This window comes from Oryx dammah, unplaced genomic scaffold (assembly GCF_014754425.2).
Source record: "Oryx dammah isolate SB20612 unplaced genomic scaffold, SCBI_Odam_1.1 HiC_scaffold_27, whole genome shotgun sequence".
Classification (NCBI taxonomy): Eukaryota; Metazoa; Chordata; class Mammalia; order Artiodactyla; family Bovidae; genus Oryx; species Oryx dammah.
Window position 1 is genome coordinate 81,254,278 of NW_024070211.1, and position 22,951 is coordinate 81,277,228.

Here is a 22,951-nt window from a genome sequence, read left to right on the forward strand (position 1 = left end):
CAGGAAACTAAGATCATGCCATCCAGTTCCATCACTTCATGGCAAATAGATGGGAAAACAATGGATACAGTGACAGATATTATTTTCCTGGGCTCCAAAATCACTGTGGACAGTGACTGCAGCCATGAAATTAAAAGACACTTGCTCCTTGGAAGGAAAGCTATGACAAATGTTGATGGCGTATTAAAAAGCAGAGACATCACTTTGCCAACAAAGATCTGTATAGTCAAAGCTATGGTTTTTCTGGCAGTCATGTACAGATGTGACAGTTGGACTATAAAGAAGGATGAGTGCCAAAGAATTGATGATTTCAAATTGTGGTGTTGGAGAAGACTCTTAAGAGTCCCTTGGACTGCAAGGATATCAAAGCAATAAATCCTAAAGGAAATCAGTCCTGAATATTCATTGGAAGGACGGATGCTGAAGCTGAAACTCCAATACTTTGGCCACCTGATGTAAAGAGCTGATTCATTGGAAAAGACCCTGCTGCTGAGAAAGATTGAGGGTAGGAGGAGAAGGAGGAGACAGAGGATGAGATGGTTGGATAGCATCTTTGACACAATAGACATGAGTTGGAACAAACTCCAAGAGATAGTGAAGGACAAGGAAGCTCAGTGTGTTGCAGTCCATGGTGTCACAAAGAGTTGGACACGACTTAGTGACTGATCAACAAGTTTCAATTCTATGAAGTGGTGTAGAATTCGCACAAAGTGTAAAGATCTTTCATCAGCTTACTTAGTTTTAAAACAATCACATACAATAAATTGCCATTAGCTACATTCTGCATATTAAAAAATTAAAAACTCCAGTTATAAAGAGATTGAGACTTGTTCATGATCACTATTAGGAAGTAGCGAATCTGGAGACTAAAGACAAACTTAAACCTTTGACTTCAGAGCTAATCCATGTTCTTCGTAACTGTATGTCAAGATATAAAATACACAAGACTTTAAAACATTCATTTTTTGTCACTTGGAATATACCATTGTCCAGTGCAATCATTCTTTACCTCTCTGCACTGCACTCACAAATACTGGATCTGCTAAGACAAATCCCAGAGTATAGCACTCAGTGGTAAAAATGATGCCCTTGAAAAACCTGGTAACAATAAAAGGTCTTAAAAAGGCCTAAACTGCAGTAACTCAATATCTATTAATTACTAAGCAGCTATTATTGCATTTGGCTTCCTTAAAGTTAATTGCATATATATGTTAGCTCTCATTCAGCTAAAATAGTGAACTAATGGAACAAATACATGTGAGCATAAAGAAATATCTTATAAAACTAACATAAAACTTTACATTTAGCTTTTATATAGTTTTGCATTAGTTAAAACAGACACCCTAAAATATAATTTTTTTCTGAATGTTTCATATTCACAGTTGTTTAATTCTTTGTAAAGATAAGAAATAAAAAGGAGAAAAAAATTTTCATACACTTAGTATAAAAATTGGCTTTTTATTTTATAAGATTTTTCTGGACTAAATAAAATTGCAAAAAAACAAAACTGCTCAATTAGATTGCTATAAGATACATACATAATCATTTAGTAAAGATGTACATTTTTTCCTAAAATTTTATATTAGCTTATGTTCTTAAAAAATTTGCTTTACTCTATTAATATAATTTTTAGACAAAAGTCTTAAGGCTACAGATATATCTTGATGGCTCCAAAGAGGCTTCTAATATAGTTTTTCTGAAAATCAAATATCAATTCTTTTTTTAATCTGATGCTGTTTAAAACTAAAAATTAATTAAATTGAACTCTCCATAAACAGTAAAGACAAAAGTCTCTGAAGTAAAATTTTTTCTATGACTTTCGGGCCTCTGTAGTTTTCCAAAATTATATTTTTCAAAAAAGCTACTCTGTTTTTTAATTCCATGTGAATAGGTAATCTTTGATTTTAGGTTGGTTTTTAAAAAAAGGCATTTGGTCGATCTTTTCATATTTCTTGCTGAAAGTGTAATTTGCATGTAACTTATCAACAGATGTTCAATAATAAAAAAGAACAATAAGACATTCACTAAAACATGAGTTGCCAACATCATTGACTACTATGCTCCTTTATGGGAAAAATAAATCCATCAATGAATGAAAATAGAATTCATATTTTTAGAGTCCTTGCCATTTTAGTGATTATTTCATGGCACCATTGCTCTAATTTCCTACAACTATTTTTATTTAAACATGCACTTTAAGAAAATCTGAAGGACACAAAGATTAAAGTACTGAAAACTGACAAATGTGGACAGTTGAACATTCAATACTTTTTCACTGACTACCAAGTGGCTGAGGACATTTATTTTCTTTTTTCAAATATCCTCTTAAATTTACATTAGTGCACTTTTACATCAGATTCTATTCACCTTTGATTATTTTGTATAAAGAGACAGTAACTGAATTAACCCTTTTTAATGGACAAAAGCACTCTATGAATGCCCACATTGCTTTGTACACCTGAGATCTAGTCACTATATTTTGAGTTCCAGGTTTTAGCTAAAATTGGCTTGTAGAATTTATTCACCAAGGTCACTGGAGTCAAATCATTTGTATATTTCCCCCAACTGACTCCAGGTGAAGCCAACTGAGTATTTAAAGTGATGGGTGTCTCCTTATCTCAAGATGATTTATCACAGAAAGTATTCTCACCCAAGAACTTTCCTGGTGAGTCTAAAGCAATGGCTTTCTTCAATAGATTTTTGAGACAAATGTCTCAATTTTTATGTGACTGGATTGTGTGACACTCGGAAATCATCTTAAAAGAGACTCAAAAAGAAAAAAAAAAAAAAGAGCATGATGACCTTATAAGCAGCATGAGCCTCAGTGGACTAGGAAAGAGTACATTTAGAGTGGACTTTGGGAAGGACAACTGTTTCCCGACGATTGTTATTGCCTAATGAGATCCGTGACCACACATCTATTATGTGGGATAAACATGGCTCCCTGCCGGCTCCCCAAAGCATGCTGACAGTTGGTGGTTATGATGGTAACTCACTTTAACACCCTAGCAATGTTTTAATATATTTTTCTCCCATGTCTATGACGTTAGAACAAGGCTTGAATACACCATGTAGAAAATACAACTGAAACGTGAAAATAGTATAACTTGGACATTCTCTGTAGCAGTTCTGTGTTGCCACTATAACTAATGCTTATTTTAGGAAGCAATCGTTTTCCACTGTCTACAAGTAATTTTGAGAATATTTATAAAGTTACCATACATAAAGAATTTTCAAATACTGGCTGCTCTAATAAATTATGTCCTTTTAGTAAAGGAAGCCCAAGGTGAATTATACATTATTTTGCCTAGAACTACTTGTATTTATTGCTTTGCAGGAAACCAAAATCTAACATTTGTGGTTTCAAAAAGATAAAAGTAATGATTTTTAAAAAATAACATTATTTTACGTAAAAAACAGTTCTCCCTACCGAGAAGGATATCATGTCTACTAGGCATTCCTCACAGTCCCCATACCTGAAGGAAAAATAATGTTATCAATACAGGAGAGTGTCAACATTGAAAAGTGATATCTGGTTTGGTCACTTTCAAAAGCTGTGTAGAATGACATGTGCTGTGTTAAAAGACACAAAACCAAGCCTTGGCTTTAGTCTTCATTCTGCTTTTCTGACAGAAAATCTTTAGTGCACAGTCTCTGATGAGAAAGCAAACTATCCTTTATGTAAATTTATCACTTAGAAGCACTGAACATTTACTTGCTATTATACAATCACATCTTTCTTCCTGGAAAAAAAAAATTAGTATTTTTCAAGAAGTAGAGTAATACTTGTGAATCATGAAAGAAACAACAGATGTTCCTGCTTCCCCCCACCTGCTTATTTTTTTAAGGCAGATACGAAAGCCTTAAGTCGGTAAAAATAAATGAAAAAAAAATCAAAAACCTTTTTTTTTTACCAAAAACAAAAAAAAAAAAAAAAAACTTTAGTAAAACCATTAAGATCATAAAAGTATTTTGTATCACAAATAACTGATTCTATTTTCAGAGTCAATATAGGGGTGAATCTCCACAGAACAGTCAGGAAGGCAAAGTCATGATTTGAAGCACCATCATCACTTAGTAGTAGGAGAAACTCCATGTTCTCATGTAGTCAAATATCATTTTAAGCTATTTGAAGTAAAAATAAATTATATTTCAAGTGACTGACCTCAGGAGAGAGTATGAGGATCTATATTGAAATGTATTCCTCCCCAAGTGTCTTTCCTTCTATCATAAAGTCTTTCATTGATTATATTTTAAGACTTTGGATGATTTCTTTTAGTGATAATTTTGAAAAGCCACCTTGGATTCACAGAATTATAAAGAACATAATTTTCTGCATGTCTTATTGTTCATGAGTTCATCTTGTGTAAACCATCCTGAACTACAGAGCCACTTATTATATCAGTTCTCTTGTCCTTTACTAACTCTGTACTTGCAATTTTGCCTGCTTAGGAAGTCTCCATCTAAGGAAACCATAGCTTACATTACACTTTTATGATAATTAGAAAAATGTACCCTCTCTGGGCAAAAGAACCTGGACAAGGAAATAAAGCTCAGTAAGGAAAGGGAGGTCTGGATGTCATTTGTCCATATGGTTGCTCTGCCTGTTTCCTCTGCAGGCTCTGCAAAGGCCCTGGTCTCTCCTACTAGAACATCACTGGTCTCTCAGCATTAGTCACTGCCACCAGAGGCACTGAATATATGTACACAGTAATAAAATTATTATAATTATTATAACTGATACATATATTAAGGCAGTGATTTTGAGTTAGAGGTTGATGTGTTTTTCTTCTAATAACATCTATTTGAGTTTTATTCACTTATAAGTAAACAGAGTTCAGAGAGATCATGCATTATATTCAATGTTACACAGCCAATAAGTGATGAAGCTTGGATTGGAATCCAAATGCATTGACTTCAAAATTGTATTTCTTAGCCTCAACCCAAATGGTGTTTTGTAAATATCTGGAAACAGCTTGAGCGTGGGCTCCTTGTTCTTATGTGTACTTTTGTCTCCTTTTATTAGAGTGGTAGAAAGCAGAGGATGAACCTGGGGCAAACAATTTTGAGAGTCTTTAGAGAGAAAGTCTTTGACCCTTAATAATGTTTTACCTTTGTTCATTCAATTATTTGTAACCTACTTTAGCTTGAAAAGGATGTAAGAATGGTGTTCTCCATTTGCAGCACGCCACATAGACATATTAAAGCAAACATCCAAACAACCAACAAATCAACAAATAGAGCAAGTCCATCTGTTACAATGAGTATTCTGGGATGAATAGTATAGATTTTCTGCTCACAGACTGAATGCCATTCTTAAATATTTTCATTATATAGGCCTACATGACACAATGCAACTACAAATTATTACTGGTTCTAATAAACTTCCATTTATTGAGCAGAACATTTAGTTATTCTTCTGTCAATAGCACACTTAGGTATTCCAAACTCCAAGATTTTATGGTAAGTATTACTGTCTCCATTTCATAAATAAGGAAACTGAAACCTAAAAAGATAATGTAACTGATGAAAGGTGATGCAGCTAATAAATGCAAAGTCTTTTCTTTCATGATATTACACCATGTTATCACGGGGCACGACAGCAAAGTAGAGGCTGTAGAGAACCACACATTGGTGCCCTTTCTGTCTCTCCTAGTATCTACAGTATTAATTCTATTTTGCATATAAATGCCTAACATTACATCTCCATTTATATGGACATATAGGAGCAAGATAAATGAAATAATGAAAAAAAAAAAAAGATAAACTCAGAATACAGGATATTCTGGATCGGCACAATCATTTTAAAATGCCAAGGTCATGAAAAAATCTGGAAGGGTACAGCTCAATATGATAGAATTACATGGTGTAACAACCAAAAATAATGCCTGATCTATGATTAACTCTTGGTTAAAAAGAAAATAAAGATTAATAGAACTATGAAAGACATTTAGGGAAAACTGGAGAAATGAAAAATGAGCCAGCAAGATCAAAGAAAATAGAAGAAAATGAAAAAGATTAATATCTTTCCCAATTCCTCCAGCAAAGGATTTGGCAAATGTATCATAGAAGAATAGGGATTTGTTCAGTCTATTCCATGACATCACTCTGTAATATTCTAGCATATATTAATTTCCCCATTGTCAAAAGTCTAACCTTAGGAAAAGGACTTTTGAATACACATTACTAGGTAACAGACACTAATTGTTTCTTATGTGTAAGTCTCTTCTCCTCAGGATTCCATCTCTTATTCTTCTAATGGGCTCTATGGTGTTCAGTATAAGGCTCCATTATTGGCACTCAAGGAGACTAAGGCAAGAGGTATTTCTATATACACAAGATCCACAAGTGCTCCCAGCAATGAGTGAATTGACATGAAGCAGTATGTACTGCAATAAAACTCCAGTGTAAATGAAAGGATTACAGGATTCCTTGAAGTTAGTTGCAGCTCTATGCTCTTATTTCAAAATTTAATCAACCTAGATGTGACAAAAATAAGTTTGCCATTAGCCAGCAGGGGAAGAAAGATCCCTTCAGTGGTTACAGAATGTAGCCTCGGCACATCTTGGTGAGGTGGGCGTCTTTATGCATTATTCTTCTCATTTTACCAGGCAGGAAGTAGACAGAGAGAGAGGCTAAGTGACTTGCCCAAGGACAAAGAGTGAGTCAGATGCAGAGCTGGGAATTGAGCCCACTTCTCCTTGTTCCCAGTGTACAGCTTTTCTCAGCAAGCCATAATGTCTTTCAGATGGATCATTTCCTAAAATGTATTAAGTTGTTAAAAATTCAATATGGGTGTTATATTGCTTTCCAACTAGCTCTGTTTCTCACTACTTTACTAGAGCTATTATCAAAAGCTCTAGTAAACTGATGGTCAGATCAGTAAAATCATATCTGTAATTTTTAGACAATATACCATGAAAACTGGATATATCCAAGTACCTAAGAGGAATCAGAGTCATTGGAAAGTGAATTTGTGTTTGGATCTTTCAGCAGGTAAGAGGGATTTCACAATGAGAGAAAAAGTGCAGCTTCAAAATTAGCAGAAACTGGAATGTTCATGAAGAACAAAATCTCATTGACCACCAGAAAGAGTTAAAAAATGAACTCTAAACTCCCCCCAAAATATACCAATATGATGTTTGTGGCAGGATCAAAAAAGCAAGAAAATAAAATGTAGTGTATACTGAAAAAGTTGGTATTTTAGGCCCTTTCAGAAGTCTTAAGACACTTAATTTTATTCAAACTAAGAGTGTTTCATTAGTTGGGATTTTAACCGTTGGTTCATTGGGAATTTCAGGACATAGGCAGGAACTATCCATTTAATGGCTTCACTGAAGACTCTTACTGTGCTAACCAAACGAGAAATAGTAAGTCGCCCAGATGCTAACACTCCTATAAGTCTTCTGATTTTGATCATTAGAAACATCACCAACAGATCTCTGTGCCCTTTACTAAAGAACCCAGACTCAGTTGTACAATCTCCTTCAATACAGTAGTCTGGACAACTACCTATCGGTCAAGATTTAACCAAGAGATCAAACTCATTCACTATTTCTGGCATGTGCTTTGCTGATGAATCTCCACCCAGAGGATAAGACACAGAGTCATTGCAGCCCTACAGCTTCAACTGCCAGGTCTGATCAAACCTTCTGCAATTATCTCTTACGTGACTTGCTCATATTTCCGTAGTGTTTCTTACCTGAATTAGACCATCAACTCTTTGCAGGCAGAGATAACTATAAAAAATTCCCTAACCCAGTTTTCCTGAGAAAAGAACAATAAATTCAAATTTATTTTATAAAAGTTATCTATATTTTTCTTTAGAAACTTTGGAAAGAGTGAAAATTTGAATTCCTTAGTAAGCATCATCACCTAATTCTAATTCATAAAATTTTATTCAGCAGACAGCCAATCATTATAGCTAATACTTTATTAAAATTAAAGAACTGACCAAAATGATTTCTTCTGGAACATGAAGATACATTAATTGAGCAGTTGTTCTTGCAATTTTTATCACCCTTAGGATAATCTTGCATCTCTCAAGAGATTGCAGTCAGTTAAAACTTTCAGAATTTTCAATATCCTACGAAATTCCCTAGAGAACTGGCTGATTCCAGGACAGAAACAGGGAAAATACACAGTAATTCTGCACTCATTTAGCAGTAATAAAAATTCAGAAAGTACTCAGAAAATGATGGGGGTATGTCAAAAGGGCAGAGTAGCCCATCTGATAGTGTCCAACAGCCATAGGTAAATATTTTGAGCAAGAAAATGAATAGTGATAGTATTGGATAATAACACAAATAATAAAATAAATACCTGTCTATACTGATATAAGCAAGTAACAAATCAGAAAGAAGGGACATATTTCTTGCAGAACAATTCTAAGTAATAATCTTAGAAAGAATGAGGAAAATGTCACTCCGCTCCTACAAATGAGTGTGGTTAACATCACCAATAATTAAACAAATTGATATGTATAGTACACTAAGGAGGTTGTATTTCTTGTGAGATGTTCTTGTCAATAATGCATAACCAGGAGAAAATATCAGGCAAATCCAAATTGTGGAACATTCTATATATTAAAAAAAAAAAAAAACAGGATTTTTCACATGAGTTTAAAAGATGGAAGTAAACTAATGACAGAGATTGTCATGGATTGAAAGTCTAAGGAGATATGACGACTTAATGTAAATTTGAATCCTAGATTGGCTGCTGAGATATAATCAGGTCATTAGCAAACAAATTGGTAAAATCTAGAAAAAGTCTTTGGTTAATAATGAACAGCATCAATGTTAACTCTGTTTTGATAACTGTATCACAGTTATACAATATGTTAACATCAGGGAAATCCAAGGAAAAAATAAATGAGAACTCCCTGTACTAGTTGTCTATATTTTCTGTAAGTCTAAAATTATTTCAAAGTAAAAAGTTTTGAGAAATGCTTTAAAAAACTAATCTAAATAATCAGTTGGATATATGATTGCCTATGGGAACACCTGTAGGAAATCTAGAGACATTGTGTAGCAATAGAGCACACAGTCGGCTCTTGTTAGGTCACAGCTTTCCTGAGGAAACGGAAGATGAAACACAAACCTAAATGTGATCCCATTTGTGTCTCAGCATGAGAATTTGTCTACTCATCAGGATCATCCCTCTGCTGTATTCACCTCATTGTTTTTTGCTCCCTTTTGATCTTCTTTTTTTCTCTTCTCCATTTCAACAATGATCCATGTGTAGTGTGTGGCCTAGCAATTTTCTTTTCACCATGTGGCTGTTACTTATCAGGTAGAATGTTTTCCATGAAGCCCCTGGGGTTATGAGACAGAAATCATTCTCATAGCATCCCCTCGTGATTATTAAGAGGGGTTTTGTTTCTTAGACAACTTTCTATGGCGTGTTCCCTCCTAAGTCACAATTAATATTACTGACCTCTAAAGGCTCATTAAGAGTTTTCTCTGTGCTCAATTTTCTCCCCAGATTCTACCTTTATGTTTCATAGGGGAGAGGAAGTTGTCAAGGCAGAGATACAGCACACTGTTGAAACTAATCTTTAGTATCCTTCTTCCCTTAGCCATGAGCTGAAACAATAACACATTACAAATTTCAAGGCATTACACTTAGCTCTCTAGAGCCATCTTTTGTCTGTAAAGCACCAAGTAAATTGTCTATTCATTGTGATCCAGTCTAACCTTCTGTTGATATCTTCAACTCAGGGGTTCCAGAGAGGGTCACAGCTGTCAGTCTGGCTCTTAAATCTATCAGCTGATGCTGATAGATATTTCTTCCTTTCTTTTTAATCTTGATGGACAATATTTAAATCATAAGGAATTGTGCATGAACATCAAAACTCCTGGTCTCTCCTGAATTTCAAAAGGTTGGACAATCCTCTGCCCACATTCACAGGAGAGCCCACAATCTGCGGGGGTATCAGCTACCCCTTGGAAAAGGTGGGTGTTCTCTAATTTACATGTCACCAGGGCACCTCTGACCAGACTTGGCTGTATGCATTTTTGTTTGTAAAACCTGCCCTATATATTGCCCTTTAATTAATAAAGGTTAGTCAAATATGTCTGAGTGCCTTCACTTAACATGATGAGCAAAGAAAACAAAGCAGCCTTTTCTCTGAGTCTAGGAATCTCAGAAGCCAGTCAACCTGTTTCCTTTGGTGAAACTGCAGAGGAAATGCTGCCTATGCTTTTCTCTTGCTTGCGTGAGAGGGGCTGGGGAGAATTGCTGCTTCATGTTCCTTTGTATGATTTCCTGAGTTTTAAAGAAATGTGACTGCTTTTATTGTATACTAAGTTCAACTCTTACTTACACAGTGACTCTCAAGCAGGAGTTTGCAAAGCTACGATAGAGCCATTACTGTTTTACTTCACACAGGAGGGTTTTCCTAATCCTCTTTGGCATTCATCTCTAAACCTTGGTGAACTCAAGCAGCTTTAATAACTGAAAGTTTATTTTTGACTTAAGTGATTTTCTTTCTACTGGTAGAGTTTTTAGGTGTCTCACCAGCTTAACTATTATCTGAATAAGCTTTGTTTATTTTCCTTGGCTCTATATAGCAAGGGGTCACAACATATCCTGCCCAAATACCTCTTATTCTGAGTATGCAGTCAATAAATTTTTTTTTTGCTTTATCTAAAATATAAATAACCCCCTTATACTCACTTTGAACCTTTTCCCAAAGTACTCTCCTTATGAAAGAAAAAAAAAAAGGTTGTTTAGCAGACCTCTGTGTGATGTGATCAGAGTTCTAGTCAGAGAGCATAAATCATGCCTCATACTCACTAATATACAAGTAACCCTTCCCCTTCCTGCTGTTTTCAATTACTCCGATTAATTTATTTCCAAACTTTTGGCACCCCTCCACTAGAGTACACAGCAAACAAATTTACAGTGAGTCCCAAATTAAATATTAATGCAAAATCTCCCAGCCTCAATTTCATTTTGTTCAGGCACTCTAAAATTTAATAAAATGTTGGTGTTTATCTCATATTTAACTTATTCCTATGCATAGTGTTGATTTTGTACTGAAATCTTGGAGCCAAATTATTAAAGGGGCTTTTGACAATATGCATGAAAAATGAACTGAACGTAAAGTCACATACAAATTAGATTTCTGCACAGGCATCTAGCGAATGTCTACTAAACTTCCAGGTAAGCTCTTTACACAATAAATAAATTGGTTGGGATTTTTGGTTTTAATATCTTATTTAAGCATTCCTGAAATTATAAATGCCTAAGCTATGGGTCTCTTTTTATTTTAACCTAATGTGTATTTAGTATACATCTTCTCTTCTTAATCTTAAGGAATACCATATTTGAAAACTAAGAAAGCAGTTATCTTTTTAAATTAGTTGTAATGGTCATGTAGCATTTCCAAGGCAATTTCTCAGGTTGGAGTGAAGTATGTCCTCTATAACGCTGCTGTTCACTATATAAACTAAATAGTGTATAAAAGGGCTGATTATCTCAAGTTGCTTTTATTGGCAATGGATGGCCTATACAGCTTAAAAAGAAACTCAATGAAAATATTTGGGGTAAGCTTGTATTTTGGAATACAGACTTGAATATTAATTTTTAAAACTAAAGTTTGATTTCTTCTCAAGGTAGAAAACAAAAAAGAGATCCAAAAGAAAACAAGAGCAATGAAGAAAAAAAAATCAATGGCACAAAATCTTGAAACAATCTTCTAATAACTAAGGCTTAAAATGGCTCATTCAGCTTAATATTAACAGTTCAGTTCAGTTCAGTTGCTCAGTCGTGTCCGACTCTTCCCGACCCCATGGATTGGAACACACCAGGGCTCCCTGTCCATCACCAACTCCCCGAGTTCACTCAAACTCATGTCCATCGACTAGGTGATGCCATCCAGCCATCTCATCCTCTGTCGTCCCCTTCTCCTCCTGCCCCCAATCCCTCCCAGCATCAGAGTCTTTTCCAATGAGTCAACTCTTTGCATGAGGTGGCCAAAGTACTGGAGTTTCAGCTTTAGCATCATTCCTTCCAAAGAAATCCCAGGACTGATCTCCTTCAGAATGGACTGGTTGGATCTCCTTGCAGTCCAAGGGACTCTCAAGAGTCTTCTCCAACACCACAGTTCAAAAGCATCAATTCTTCAGCTCTCAGCTTTCTTCACAGTCCAACTCTCACATCCATATATGACTACTGGAAAAATCATAGCCTTGACTAGACAGACCTTTGTTGGCAAAGCAATGTCTCTGCTTTTGAATATTAACAGTATTTCCCTTAAACACTATATACATATTTTCTTCTGCACAGACCCCTGGGCTCTGATATTTTTTTCTTTTTCATCAGTTTCAACAAAAGTCTCTCTCCTTGTTCTTTTTTCTCCTTTCACTTCCTCTTCCCTTTTTAGCTCAACAAGAATTCAATAAACCCAAATGGGTTTGTTTTATAGCTATAAGAAAAACTTCCCTGCAAATCCAAAGATGTACAATTACTGAACTAGGGTTTTTATTGCTTATTCTGGTTTATGTTGTTTATTCATGTCTGCCTCCAGTCTACAAATCACACTGAGATAGGTACGTAGTAGGAACTATAACATTTATTCAGTGAATGTGTGTGAGGTGAGGTGAAGTCGCTCAGTCGTGTCCAACTCTTTGCGACCCCATGGACTGTAGCCTACAAGGCTCCTCTGTCCATGGAATTTTCCAGGCAAGAGTACTGGAGTGGGTTGCCATTTCCTTCTCCAAGGGGTCTTCCCGAGCCAGGGATCAAACCCGGGTCGCCTGCATTGCAGGCAGACACTTTACCGTCTGAGCCACATAAGTGCAAAAGAATCATCCAAGGGTGCTGACTGACCAAGAGGAGCAACCATTAGGTCATAAACTCTTATCCAGTAGGTTCCCCACCACTTTTCAACACCCCTTTCCCTTCCAAAGTTTTCTTGGCATTTCCAGGGAGGGTAATGAATATAGGTAATAGCAATTTCCTTAAAATTTCATCCCATTAATCAAATATTTGTAAGTGGGATTGGTGACTGTCAGCACAAATTCTTCTCAGTCGTATCAAGGACTTGGGGTAATGGGAAAGGGATTCTTCCTTGAAAATACTGAGAATTTCCTCAAGAAAAAAAAAATCACATGAGTCTACACTTAAGCCAATGCCCCTTCCTTCTGCTGTTATAATAGTTTATATTTTTAGAAATAACTAAATAGTTGCTGCCACATTTACCAATACCTGGCATGTTACTAAGTATATTATTTTAACTAAACTCCCAAAGAATACCATGAATTATTCTACTAATTTCATTTTGCAGACATGGTATGGGTAAATATGTGTAATAGGGAAGATGGTAGCAATAATTCTGAAATATAGGGAAAAAGACAAGCAATATTGCTGGGTCTACATGCGACCATTCCATGCCATGACACATTTCATACAAATCAATAAGTAGTGGTATAAAACAAAATGCATTCTTTTCTAAATAACCTAGAATGTTAACTTTTACCTCCCAACATGATAATTTAAGGCTTTATTTCATGCCTTATCCTTCTGATCTATTGAAAGGTTCTACATCCATTGTTACAGAAAATCTTCCTAAAGATGAGTCACTCTTCTATCTCATCCTCATCTACAATGCTACCCTGTTGTTTAAGCTGCCGACATCTCTCTTGAGCAGTTATAATAACCCTTTAACTGTATTTACTGTGTCTCTTGTCCTTTTTTATTCAGTAGCAAGCATGATCTCATAAATAAAGTTGTGTCTTATCACCTCTGATTAAACATCCAATTGCAGCCTATTATAATGAGAGCAAAACCCAAGTGGCCCACTCTGATCTGCATAATCCTACCTGACCTACTCATAAATGCCCCTTTCCCCATTCCTCATCTCTTCCAAACACACAAAGTGAACTTTAGGCACATAGACCTTCGTCCTTTCTCTAAAATGCCAAAATCGTGACTTCTTCTCAAGGGTTTACATGGAAAGTTCCTCTCTCAGAACCACTCATAGTTTGTTCCTTCACATCACTTTTTATCTCAGCAAATATGTTATCCTTCCTTCACAAAAATGTCTGGATTACAACCAATCCCCAGAGCATCTCTCTTGAATACATTATGTTATTTTTCTTTCTACTTAGCACAAAATATTATGTATTAACTTATGTGTCAGTTTGTTTATTGTCTGTCTCTTCCCACACTAAAATTTTAATACTGTAAAATGTAAGTTCAGACATACCAGTTGCATTGTCTAACTTGCTCACCTGCTTCTTTCCCAACATCTAGAATAACTCCCAGCAGATCTCTGCTCAAATTTGTTGAATGGATGGATAAATAAAGGAATGACCAAGAACCACATGAGTTGCTTTAGGGATCATATGATTTCAGGAGGAAAAAATAGAAAAAAAATAAAGTGCCCTTACAACACAATGGATTTCTTCTGCTCTTAGCAATTTACATTAAGTTAATGGTATAATTAATGAAATAATGAGGATACATCTAATGAGATACCAACGTGTGAAATGTTTACACATATGCTGTCTTCCTTGCATTCATGGAAGGTATGAGAGACACTGCCAGGTCTCTCTTTTCAAAGTTGGTTGGAAAAGTTTTCTGTAAACCTCTAACAGTGTTTCACAGGCACTCAGATTAAAATACATACAAAATAAAAACTGTCATGCTTTTCATAACCTTATGATCTCCCAGCAATGAGAAAAGCAAGGGGAATGGGAAAAAGTCCTAAAGTTTTGGTTCATACACTATTAAGATTAATTTCAAAATACTTGACAATATCATCAGCAAGTGAAAACAGAAGAAAGCATTCTAGCGTAGGAAAGAACTCTATCCAAAGATGGACAATTCTAAATTCTACTTATTTTTAATATTGGTTAATGCTGGATAAAGTCACTATCATTTCCCCTAAGTAAGATTTGTACACCATGACTATCAGTATGGTGCTGGTGAACTGCTAGCCCTTTTGTTAGAATGACAGTGATACAAGGACTCAGCAAAAGGGCCTGAATTCTGGTTAGCAATTCTACCTATAAATCTTAGTTATTTTTAATGAAAGTCTCATAAATACGGATGTCCAGTAGACATAATCTATAACAGTTTCACCTGACAAGGCAAAAATCTCACCCATGAGCTGGCATCGTTATCACTGTACTTTCAGAGCTTAATTATGAGAAAAATGCCTTAAAAATTAATAGAGCTGATTAAAGTGGAATATTTTAATAAAGCATACTTTTTATTTTAGCATGATCATACCAATAAAATATATAATTAATAATTTTAGAAAATGCACACAAGGTCTTAGATTATCTATCTAAAAACCAAATCTTTGTAAATCTCAAAATTTTATAGTTTACCAAATTTTAGCAAATTATATTTTAGCAAATGTTTGAGTAGTTCCTTACTGCCTCAGTTACCTGATTTGTGTGGATTGAAGCTTTAAAAAATTTTTACTGCCAAGGTTTTCTCTCTTAGCATCTTTGTCCTTTCTCTCCTTATGCATCCTAATTTCTAAGGAAAACAATCATTCTAAACTCATTAGCCTTATTTGACAGTTTTTCTTTTTCACAAATATCTTAAAATACCCCAGAAACACTCAAAGCAAGCAACCAGAATCAGAAGTTTTAGCTCTCTTCTTCTCCATCCCTCTCTATCTTTAGTTCTCTTTTCTCATTTTAAGAAGAAAGAGCTAAGATGAGCAAATGGTCATTAAAGAAAAACTCAGCAGTAAAAAAATTCTTAAGGAATCATATTCATAATTCTAAAGCCATTTGGAAGTCTTGAAGGATGTCAATGCAATGGGGAAAAGTTAGGAAGGAATGTCCTATTGATTGCAAGAATAAAACAAGAGACGGTCTGTGGTACCTTGATCTTACCTAAAGAAGAAATGTATTCTTTTGACTAAAATGAGGTCGTGTTTCAACAATACCTGTCTTTGGTCTGAAGGCTAAGCCAGTCAGGACAATGAGGTGCGTGCATCTCAGGAAGAGATGTCTGACTGTTAATAAGAATGCATTGTGAGATAAAATGGGATCTTATCAAGGCAACCCACTCTATCTTCTTCAAGATTTTTTTTCTTACTTAAGAAAGTTAGAAAGAATCTCATATGAAAAGATACTTTCTCAACTTGTCTTGTATAAAGGGAATAGTTATAATATTATTCACATGTAAATGGAAAACTTTTATACAGTCATGGCTATATTCAAACTTTTTCTAAGAAAAAATAAGATTAAACAGATAAGACTATATAAAATGACATTATTTTTCATTGTTCCTATAGGTAAAGAAACCTTTGACAAATGTTTTATATTTAAAACTACTTTGGAGTATATGAGAAATTCCAGATGTAGATAATATATCCTTATTCAACAAATGAGAGTGGCAGAGTTATTGAATAATGTTAAGTGACACCACTGTTACCAACTAAAGCATTAGCCTTTTCCCCTGATGATAATTAAAAGAATCTAACCTACCAAGAAATCAGCAACAAATGAGTGGGTGCATTTATTTACTCAAGCCATTACATTTTTTTAACCACAACTGGACATATAATTGCAGACTAAAACAAAGTTAATGTGACTGTGTGTGAAAGTTATTATAGTCATATTTAAAAGCACACTAAACACTGTTGTCCACTTTATCACTGTAATGATTTCCATTTTATATTCTATACTCAGAGTCTTGATTTTGAAATATATTTTATTTTTTAAAATATTTTGAAAAAATAACTCAATAAACGAAGCCAAAATAGAAGAATAAGAACTTTCAAACCAATTTTCAATAAAGTAGCATTTGTCTCTACAGGAATAAATTCAGAGCATGTATTTATTAATATCCTAATGCTGCTTTAAACTCTTAGGCTACCCTATGATATAAATAAATAATTACTACCGAACATAATGAATTTGCCTATTATGAACTGCATAACAGCAAAGGTACATTTGATTTACTCCACAAAGCAGATAGGAAGTATCATGTATAAGACTTTCAGGGAAATACATTGTTGTTGTTTTCCATAAAATTTAATTTTAAGCTTTTATGCAAGATCACTTTTACTATTTTACCAGGACTGGCTACTATCTAGTAGTTTGATGCTCATTTAGTTCCTAGTCAATTCAACCAATTTGTTTAGTCAGAAAGCTCAGTCAAAATAATTGAGCTTGTATAGAGACAGACTAAATCAATAGGATGGAAAGAGAGAAAGAAACTATATTTTGGTATCACTGAATTCAAAATAATACACACTTTCTCACTTAGCCTTGTAGTTATGCTGGGGGGCTGGGAAGGAAGGCTACCAAATCATTTATGAGGAGAAAATATAGATTTAAAAGTGTGAAGGCAGCTTATAGCAGAAAAACTTCTAGTAGAAAAAAACATATAAATTTTGAAGGTCTAAACTTACTTGTTCGATGTGTTGCAAAATCTTCTGAAGACTTCATTCCCTCTTCTACAATATAGAGTGTTCAGATGTAGTTGGAGACATTAATATTTATTCAAATGAGATCACACACAATAGTGAGACAGTGATTACATATTATTGCAAGCACAATACTCTTCAAAAGCATGAAGATTAAAGATATTCATTGGCACATATATGAATTAGTACAAAAATAACTTTAAAAAAACTCTAATATTTAGAGATATTTCCAAGTTTTTTGTATTTGAATTTTAAATAATGGAACTTTTTTTTCCCAAGCAACTAATAAATGTTAAATATCTCCTAAAAGAAAACAACTGTAGAATGCCCCTAAGACTTGTAGATTGTTAGATTAGTGACTGCTATGTTGCAACTTCATTGTTATGTTTCTTTTTCAATGGGTCATTATACAGGTGAAATTTGGAGAATAAAAATCCATGTGAAGATGGAAAGCAACTCCACAGAAGAGCACTGCTTGACTGGTTACAATTATTCTGCCTTTGCTGTCCCATCCGGGGGTCGGGGTGGGGGGGGGGAAATTGTGCTCTCTATGTATCAAGGTAGGTTTGAGTCATTATTTTTCAATTAAATATAAAGATCTAGATTTCTTCAGAGACTATAAAGAAGGTTTTTTGAAGTAATCAGAGTAAACATAACTCTATCCTGATATAGGTTTGGTCCAGTATATATTCTGGCTAACTTGCAATGAAACTAGTCAATATTTTGCTCAACTTTCTTTAGAAGTACAGTTCCTAAAAACATTGTTTTAAATTATACACGTTGGGTGCATCATAATTATAGCCATTTCAAAGGCAAATACATTTTGACATTTATTTCCTCAACTGTCAGATTCTGTTACAACAAATTACGTATTAAATGGAAATTCACTCATTAGAATACTGCACGTTAGGAGTTGAAATATAACTCAAAGTTCTTTCATTTCATAATGTTTTTAAGGAGGTGGTCATCACGAAACTAGACATATATTGTCTGAAAATTTTCTAAAAAGTAAAAGTTTCATTTAAAAATCTATCTCCAATTTCCAGGCCAAAGTGGTGTTTTTATAGGTTCTGGGCACAAAGGCAGTCATTTTAAAGAAGTTATCTTCTTTGAAGAAGATCTATCTATATAACAGGTGGGTTTTGCTTACTGCCAAATTAATTTAACTAATGACATCATGTTAGGACAATCATGATTAACTTTTACTATTAATTCTACTTTCTTTGAATGTATCCATCTAGAATGAAGAAAAGTGTTTCCTTTGTACAAGAACTGTTTTGACAGACAGCCTCAGAAGATAGAGAAATGTATCAATACATCTGCTTGGTACCTTTTACTACACAGAATCTCTACAACTAGAAGAAATTGAAGAAAGAGGTTATATTTCATAGAAGATGTGAAAATTAAAAGACTCATTGAAAAAAAATAGAATGGAGGGAAGACACAGAGATACCTCATCACTGTAATTTTTATAAAGATTAAATCAAGTTAAGTCCAGGTGACTTTAAATGGAGCCTATCTTAATGGTACACCCTAGGCTCTGAAAAGAGATTGACAAGACAAGTAGCAAGAAACTAATGTCCTGGATCCCATACACTTGGAAACTAAAAATCTCTGCAAGACTCTACCGTGAATAATAAGTAGCTCTTACAAATAAGTCTCATTTTAAAGAATATATCAACTATATCCCTCACCCACCACCCTTTCTAAAAATATTTCTTTCACATTCACTTAAATCACTTCCATTTAACAATTCTAGCACAGTTAAACCATTTAAGTTTTCTGCAGTATTCTCTCTTCATTCTTCAGGCTTAGTTATATCCAGCCTCACACTGATGGAAGTTTCTTTATTTGTATACTGTAAACATTTCCATAGGATATTTATCATGATATCAGTGGACAACATTTATCTTAATAAATTATTTTGTCAAAAGATATTTTAATCTCTTCTTTTAGGAACACTAATCTGGATTCAGCCTCTTCCTAAAAGTATCATTTGGAATTCTCCCTGCTGCCCTCTTTCTTTCCCTCCCTTATCCTGTTTTCTGCAATTTATATACTTTCTTCTTTTAACACACTGAAAATTTTCTTTCTTTTTTTTTTTTTTATTGCTTCCTTTCCTTTGTAACATTTTCAATTTGAGCTTGAGAGAGAGACAGGAATACTCAAAGATTATGGAGACCTCTTAAAAACAAAACTTTAACTTTTTTGGAATATAAAGAGACACGGCTAGCAGCCCATTCTTCTTTGAGATTAAAATTTTAACATACATGATTGCCAGTTTTAGATGATTTTATAGACATATACATTTAAATGATTAAATGATTACAGCAGCATGAACTTTAATTACTTGGAAATACGTTTCCACATCTTGCGAGACTCAAGAACATAAAAGAGACTAGCTTCAGTTCTTTCAAACCCTTTCTTTTCAAAAAATTTGACAATTTAAAATATACTTCCTTTTAAGTCTTAATCCTTATCAAGCAATACTTTGATGTGATATGACATTGTTATATGACACACTGGTTGATTCTAAGTGAACATGATTTATCCTCCAAGTTTTGCTGTTAAGAGTTACAAAGATGTTTCCTTTTTTCAGATGTGATGAAATTAATAAAAACTGACATGTACATCAGCTTAACTCTGTACCAAAATCAATGCAAATTAAAAAAAATAAACAATGTAGAATTAAATGACAAGTGTATGTGCATAAACTGAATGCAAGCATACAAGTTCAAGTATTTTTCTATTTAAAAAAATATTGAGTTTATACACGAAAGGAAGAGAAATGGAGGTATAGGGTAATGCAACCATCTGATTCACGCAGTTTAAGAAGCTACCTATTACTTAATACTTATTCGGAGGACCTGAAAGTGTTTTCTCATTTTCTGGCTTGAAGTTAGGTCTTGCACTACAAAACACACCTGTGTAATTCACAGGCCTATTCTGTTCTTCAAGGACAACTGACATAAGCCTAGGCAGAAAGCTACATCTTATTAACCTCTTTCTTGAGTTTATATTCCCATATCTTCTGTTTCAGCATTTCAATAACAGAAGTTTGTCATAATGCAGCAGCACTTTCTTTTTAATTTTCTACAAGGTTGCTCTCTCTATTTCTTTTCCCCCCCTTTTCCAAATGGGACCCACCCTTTTCAATTTTGATAGCTAGCTGTGGCATTTTTAGCTCTTTTATAACAGTTTTGAAAGTTGTGTTAAATATGTATAATAGCAGTAAACTGTTGGTTCATAACTATTTTACTTGTATTCTCCAGTATAGCACTTCTTATGCTGGCATGGTGATACAATCAGGCACTATTTCAGTTTTAGGAAAGAGTAACAATCCTTTTCCATGTGCCCTGTTTCTATCTTATATATCCCTCTCCTTATTGGAACTAAATGGACATCAAATTCTAATCCTTCTATTTAGTTTTCTATCTCAGAAGAAAGTTAGGGGTTTGTATATTTGAAATTCTATCCAGTATTCATTCCAATCACTGTAGCAATGGCCCTATTCCTCATAAACACATACAGAAGCACTGGGGACTTAATTCCAGATGAGGTCAAGTTTCTGGAGAACGGAGACTCACACAGAAAGAGCCCCATAGCAGTGTCTGCCAGTGTCATTCTATTTTGCCAGCACACAGGACTGAAAAGCTTCATTCTGTTCGTCTGTTCTGGTCCAACTTCAAACATTCTTTCTAAGAAAGGTTGAGAGCTGATTGTTCCAGATCAAAGACATCATCATTTCTAGTCCAAAGCTATGTGCTTCCATTTTATCAGTATAGTTTTCAACTATTCCAGACCAACTTCAAGGCAAGTTAAGGCAAGTTCAGAAGCTAAATGGTTAGGTGGCAAAGATATGTTTAAAAGATTAACGCTCAGTAAATGTCAGACTTTCTAAAGGAACTCATATTAGTCTCACTCCTGGTAAAGGAAATGACATGTGTGGGTATGCTATAAAGGCTATAATCTGGTTGTCCAGAGCAGGTTGAGTAGAAACACTACAATTCATTTCCCTGTTCTTTCCATTAATGAAGCAACACTTTTTAGTCATTTCATAATTTGCTACCCTTAAACACAGTCACTGAATCTCCCAATACAACATTCTGCCTATTTGCTTGGCATTGAGATCTGGGTACGTTTTCTATCTTTCTTACTCTTTTTCTCATTAGCCCCCAAACCAAAATATATTAGTCAATATGAACTCATGTTAGGATTTAAAAACAAAAACAAAACTAGATCTATGATACTTCTGATTTTACTTTAAACAGTTAACCATTTCAATGCCAATGGTTCAAATATTGATCTACTTTTTTTTTTTTTTTTTGTCTTTTTTCACCGGTCTGACTCGTCAAAGATTATGAAACTTGCACAGAGATTCTTGGGTTTCCAGATCAAACTTTACCAAATTCGGGTTTATTATAATGCCCACCTCCTCTCCTTTCTGCTCTGCTCCCCATACTGATTCCCTTTTAAACTTCTATCATTCGTCAGCTGTTTGGAGAAAAAGCAAGGGCAAAAAGCCAGCGATGGGTTAGCGTCTCCCGGCACCATAAGCTGAGCCACAGACATTCGGAAATCAAAAAAGTCAAGTTCAAGCAGGTGCTTGTGCCCAGAAGCTCCGCCAAAGCTTTAGCTTCTCTACTGATGACCCGAATGGATTTGCCCCAGAAAAGGGCTCCAGAAACGAAAGAGGCTGGAGTCTCCGCTTTCCCCTCTCTCGAGACCTTGGGTGCAGCAGGAAAGGAAGTTAACCCAGGAGATAAGTTAGGGAAGCACACACTTAACGCGGAGAACCCTGAGCCCGCAAAAGCTCGAAGCCCAGAAAGTGAGCGCGATGTGAAGTCTTGGGAAAGCGAATTCTGATCCCAACATCTGCAGCGCTTGGGATGCGCGGGCAGAAGCGCACAGTCAAGTCCAAACGTTCCCGGGGGGGACAAAATCAGGACCGGCAAAGGGCCAAAAGAAAAAGCTGTGGGGGAGCCGAGGACTAGGGTTCCTGGTTCGGAGACACCCCCCCACCCCCACCGCACCTCTCACCCACCATGAGGCCAGCGCACAGTGGCCCACGGTCCCGGGGAGCGGGGCCGCAAGGACTTAAGTTTCACACTCACTTATATGCAAGCGTCGCCCAGCAGGAAAGCCAAGGAAGACAGGGGGCAAGGAAGGGGGAGGGGTTTTCTCCTTACCTCGGTCGGCTCCCATGGTCAGCACCTTGGCGACAGGCAATAATCCCGAGAGAGTGAGTAAGGCGAGGAGAAACTCGGACATCGTGGTCGCCCGGGGAGGAAGCCTGAGCCGGAGACTGCTCGGCGGTACCCTCGGCCCGGCGGCGGCGGCCGCGGCTCGGAGCCCCGAATCGAGCAGCGTCATTTACAAATGTCACTGGAAATTCTTCAGCTCAATGAGCCCAGCCAGTCCGCCTTCTCCTGCCTGGAGCAGGATGTGGAAGGTGTACGGATGCGCGCGCGTGGGGGAGAGAGTGTGTGTGTGAGCGCGAGCGAGCCGCTCGTGTGTCTTGACTTTTCAATGCAGAGTACGTCTGATCTT

At 35.5% G+C, this 22,951-nt stretch overlaps 1 long non-coding RNA gene across 1 annotated transcript in view; it reads right to left on the minus strand.

Moving 5' to 3' along the window:
• The window catches only part of LOC120854501, a 368,800-nt gene extending 346,132 nt beyond the window's left edge, over positions 1-22,668 (minus strand). The window contains exon 1 of the long non-coding RNA XR_005719001.1: positions 22,591-22,668. This is a non-coding gene — a long non-coding RNA (uncharacterized LOC120854501). The remainder of the gene's footprint in view (positions 1-22,590) is intronic.
• Between the last annotated feature and the right edge of the window lie 283 nt (positions 22,669-22,951).